The 5,820-nt window shown below is 41.3% G+C and overlaps 1 long non-coding RNA gene across 1 annotated transcript; it reads right to left on the bottom strand.

The window, feature by feature from the left end:
• Positions 1-1,846: 1,846 nt before the first annotated feature.
• LOC145398270 (uncharacterized) lies at positions 1,847-4,165 on the bottom strand. Its single transcript, XR_013897110.1, has 3 exons — positions 4,132-4,165; positions 2,826-2,933; positions 1,847-1,922 (listed from the first exon to the last, which is right to left on the bottom strand). It is a non-coding gene; the product is annotated as an uncharacterized LOC145398270 (long non-coding RNA).
• Between the last annotated feature and the right edge of the window lie 1,655 nt (positions 4,166-5,820).

The raw sequence follows: 5,820 nt of genomic DNA on the forward strand, positions 1-5,820 counted from the left end.
CCGGATACCTATATCAGTGAAGAACATCATGCATTGCGGTACATAGCTTGCAACAGGATCAAACACAACTTGAATATGCGTAAATTGTGTCTATTTTAGTGCAGGATATACCGTATGATACAATAAATACAACATGAGCAATACACATCAAGGAATACATACAACAGGAACAACACACATCATACAACAATGCATACAATAGGAACAACACACATCATACAACAATACATACAACAGGAATAACACACATCATACGCTTAACAAAAACAATGTACATACAACAATACGTACAACAGGAACAACATACAACACTACATACAACAGGAATAACACACATTATACACATCATACAAGAGAAGCAACACATCATACACTTGATAAAAACAAAAACAACACACTACATCATTATAGAGTATCTTAATTTCCCTGTTCTAAGAAACACAGTGTAGTAAATATAATGGGCCAACACAGCTTTAAGTGAGCACGATTGTAGGAATGTTTTCATCTGACAGAACTGGCCTAGTCCCACAAACTGAATATAAAGTTGTGTTTGTATGAGATTTAGTGAGTCTTAAATTACGAGACAGGAAGGAGTGTCACTGGTTTCTGTGGTTCATTCACCTTAACATGGCCCAGATTATCATTGTTTTTCAGCTTATTTCACGTAGCTACTGTGGCCCTCCATCTTTTCTACAGCACTTCTTCGTGACTGGCATCATACTCTACTGTTAATATAATGTTACAACTCAGCATTCAAGATGGTGCATGGCAATTTAAGGCCAAAGTAAAGGGAACAGAGTATATACCCCCTTTTTGCCTTAACTTGGCCCAGCTTTTTCGTTCATTTGCAGCTTATTTCATGTAGCTAATTGGCAGGATAAGAAGATGCTTTGCCTCTACATCCTTCCCGCATTTCTTGTTTGTGACTAGTATCATATTCTAGTGATAATCTATTGTTACAGCAATGCATTCAAGATGGAGCGATGGCAGTTTTAGGCGAAACTAGAGTAAAACTAGTAAAATCCACTCTCATAATAAACTACATTTGGCCATTATATGAGCTGACTGGAGTGTGGACTTTTAATCAGGCTAGAACAAACACATTTTAGGTTAGTTACAAGGTGACTGAAGACGAGTAGGCTACAGATGAGATCTGCAGGGTGTCCCATAATTTGGTAATATATGACTGAATGATGAACATTGCTTGTATTCACAACAAAATAGGAATTAAGTTCATTACATCTTAAACCCTTTCTGTATCATGACTTTTCTCTCTCTCTCTCTCTCTCTTTCCAGATCCTGATGGTTTAAGTCTGGTTAGGCGAGACATTTAGTACTTAAAAAGGGTAACTGAAAGCTCTTGTTATCCGTACCTCGTCGAAAAGTGTCCTCTAAAAATGAATGAAATCTTATAATGAGATACAGCAACTATAATTCTCATACAAGTGACGTCATTGCACTGAATGAACTTAAATTGTCTTTAATACTGTTGATATCAGTATTCTCTGACTTATTACTCCCGCACATGCGACGCCTTGCTGTGTAGCGTGTCTGGCCTACTGATATATTGGCATGGCGAGTCTGAACCAATTACGTTTCTGTATAGTGGGTTTGGGCCAATTACATTATTGTATGGTGAGTCTGGGCCAGTTTCGTTCTTGTATAGTGAGTCTGGGCCAATTACGTACCTGTAAAGTGAGTCTGGGCTAATTACGTTCTTGTATGGTAAGTCTGGGGTAATTACGTGCCTGTATGGTGAGCTTGGGCCAGTTACGTGCCTGTATGGTAAGCCTGGGCCTGTCCACCAATGACACCAATTGACTCGTACAAGCTGTTCTCGCTGTCGCAACGTGTGAGATTGCCTAAGGAGTACTTGTTTGGTCCTCTGTTCTCTAGTTCTTGATCCTGGTGGCTTTTGTTCTCTGTGTGGGACACATAGAAGCAAAAAACTTAGGCTACTTTAGCACTCTGGCATCAAATGGTGCTGCAGATATCTTAATAGTGCATTCTTGCCGCATTCACCGTAAACGATTCTATTCAGCTTAGGGGGAGAAATCAGTTTGTGGAGAGGTGAATTGAGACTGTTTCTGACACAGTCCCTAAAAAAATTAATTGTCTTCCCAAAGCCAAGTAAAATCGTCTAGAGTTAACTTTTTTTTTTACATACTACTAAAACAATCATGTAGGCCTACACCACTAGTCTCTCCTCTTATCATTCACAGCCTTTCAAAGTGTACCTTCCATCTGCTCCTTATTTTTCTCCCATTATTCCATTATTCAGCATCCCACTACTCCCAGCTCTTACGTCTTCACTTTTTTCTTTCATTTCCACGCTCATTCGTCAATTGTAGTACCTTTTCCAAAGCAGTTATTTTCAGTGTAGTTTACCGTTTTTCCCTCTTTTTCCTCTTTAATAAACTCTTTACACAGTCCATACTCTTGGTATACTCCCACACTCCTCTATACAAATGCTTTTCTTGCATCCACCTCAACCAGCTCTTCTGTTTATTTATTTATGTATTTATTTACTTGTGCTATTTTACCCCCAGTATCTCACGAAGCTCCTCCTTTCTCATTTGTCGGTACCCTTGCACCATCATAGGCAGCTTTGACATTCCTGACCATCTGGTATACATTCAGTAAAGAGCAGAAAGGCAGAACAGTCATTAATCAGCAAGTCAAAGAGGAGGCGATTATCCAGCTTGCAGAGCTGATAATGCTGTTTCATCCCTTTCTAAATTAAAATTATTTGATCACTGTTATAATTACACTGATTATATCTATCTAAAATAATAATTATGTTTGGATGTAATTCTAGGACTTACCTGCATTTAGCGCCCTTTTCCGGTAGGCACAACAAGAGATCACTGCCGTTACTAATAGCAATGCCAGAACTACGATGATCACAATAAACGGTACCAATCCAACACAGACTGGAATGGAGGGAAAGACATTACTATACTGTATGCTGTGATCTGGCTGCAAAGGTGTAAAACAACTCTGGCCCACTGCACCTGCTCTCCATACTTACTCAAGGTGTTAGTGGAGAAGGGCAGAGCGCATTCCCATCACCACTAAGGCTACGACATAATGTTCTGCCTCTTCGCCAACAGGAGCCCCACGTAAGGACTACAGTTGGCGCTAGATTTGAAACAGGATTCCGTATTCCCGTCGATTAAGGAAACTCCCTGGCACATTTTCCTGAGCGATTTGTTTTGCTTATTGCACCTTACTGCCCTCTTCTATATTATGTAAGCTTTCTATTATCGCCTCGCTTTGCATACATATCGTACGAAAGGCTATTAACCAGCTATCTCTAAAAATAAATCGCTAAGGAAGAGGTACTAGGGAGCCTCCTTAACCGACGAGAATACGACCAGAGTTCCCCCCACCCCACCCTCCCCGCACGTCCTCTTCCCCTTCTCTCTGCCACCATGCCCACACCATTGCCTGTGTCCTCTTAAGCATACACTACACCACAACTGTCTCATCATTTTACACACCCTTCCCTCTGATACTGACTACACTGGCGCCATTTCTGCTTTACATCCTTTCACTCTTCATTCAAGCCTTCAAACTTTTCGGCTTCACTTCATGGTTTAACTATCCACTCGAAATATGTAGTCCGTAATGCATGTGGCCTAGATTGCTAAGTTAAAAACAGAGAGAGAGGGAGAGAGAGAATCCTGAATTATACAAGTGATTATAGGAGTGGTCTGCAAATTGTTAGGGCTATTAAGCTGAAGACAGTTGATAACCTTATTCCTGTAGTACAACTCTTCTTTAAGATTACGGAACGGATTAAATCTAGCCAGAACTAATATTCGCTAAAAAAAAAAGAGAGAGAGAGAGAGAGAGAGAGAGAGAGAGAGAGAGAGAGAGAGAGAGATTCTTGCTGGCAATACTAACCCATAGCCGTTCTACTCCCAGCTGTCTTGTACTATGATGAAACCTTCTAAAAACATTTTCTTCTATAGCACTCACATCATACACTGTACATTCCTTAACTGTGCCATTCCTAACCATAAATAAAAGTACTGACTCAGGAACAGAATAGAGTCACACACACACACACACACACACACACACACACACACACACACACACACAGTAAATGAGTGCGGCACTAACTTTGTTGGGGTTCTTGTTGTTGCCTTTGCCCTTGTTCTCCGCTGTCTTCATTTCCTTCGTCTTCTACTCGTTTGGCATATTTGTTTCCTGGTTGAAGAAAGATTAGATTTAAGTCAACACCATCCAAGAGCCAGCTAACAAACAATGCCAAATTTCATAGGGCGTCTTACCCTGGACACATCCCGACACTTTCCACCATCCTTACACGTCCTCCCTATTCATTTCCACCCATCCCATTTATTACGCTCCTGCCATTCAACTTTGCGACATATCTGGTTCGACTGTCCATGTTGCCTATCTTCGTTAACTCTACTCGTTGTTTCCTACTGCACCACCCATCCTGTCCAACTACCACTTCACCCTTTTTTGTTTGTTTTTTTAATACTTTACCTTTCACATTCACCTTACCAGCCTACCTACAACGCCCATCTCCACATCAAATACGTCTCCTTGCATGCCGTACCACCCACCACCATTCCGTCCCAGTCTGTCCTCTCGTCTTTATCCAACCCACCCAGCACTGAAAGACCTGAAATATTCCATCACAAAAGCCACAGTATACATTGTGTTGGCTTTTGGCACATTGATTGGTAAGCATGACCTGAATCGATCGTTATTGCTTGGGTCGACTCACTTGACTTAATGTGACCTACCGTACCTGTAATCCCCGCAATATGCCGTGTTGATCTATTTGGGTCTGAACTTGCATGAAATGATAAACAGTGACTAGGGTGGATCTATGTTGACATGAAACTACATCTCTGGATCTTAAGTGATCTGAACATCCTGAAAAGAGTTGTTTATAATGTGCCCAACTCCGAACATAAACCTGATAGTCCATTTCCTGAGGCCAAGTTTTGTGTGTCACACACCTTCACGTGTCAGCACTTCGGCTGTAATACCCACCGTTCGCACTGAAATCTTGGCAGGGTTGTCTTATGCAGGACCAGTGTAATGGCATTAGTGAATGTGTTCTTTTGACATCCCTGTGGGACTTGTGAAAGATCAGCAATTATTTGTTTTACGGAATTCTAAAAAGTAGTCCTCCTACATATTATATACTTATACATGTCACCACTTCGGCGCTAATACCCACCATCCATACTGAATACATGCTAGGGCTGTCTCATACAGGACTGGTGTATTGGTATTAGCGGGGGTATTTTTACATGTTGGCGGGTCTTCTGTTAGACCGGTAAAGTCTGCTTTACAAGAAATTCAAATCCTTAAACAGTTCCCTGCCCCAGCGGGGATTTGAACCTGGGTCCAGTAGGACCGCAGGCAACCTCTCTACCGATTGAGCCATATACACCATATATCATGATAAGGGTTTCGGGAAGTACAGAACGATGCCGAGTAGACAGGGATGAGTAATGACAATCTAAAATACTCTGTATGAATGTAATGTTGTGGCCATCTCGTTATTTACAGTCATATCTTTGGACATTTCCTGTTATAATTCCTATTTGGCAGTTTGCTCAGTTGTTCAGCCTGCTTTGTTCATTAATGTGGGTACCCGTAACTAAGTGTCTCAGTGTAGAACCCAACATATATAAACTAGGGCAGATTTCAGAAGCCACCGGACACAGGATGCTGCATCGGGCATTAGGAAGATGCTAGGTATGACAGGACGGGCACATAAACCAATGTCGATTTCAGAGATCACCTCATACAGGACGTTAGATCAGA

This window comes from Coenobita brevimanus, chromosome 5 (assembly GCF_032717465.1).
Source record: "Coenobita brevimanus isolate Jiangsu-jjx chromosome 5, ASM3271746v2, whole genome shotgun sequence".
NCBI lineage: Eukaryota > Metazoa > Arthropoda > Malacostraca > Decapoda > Coenobitidae > Coenobita > Coenobita brevimanus.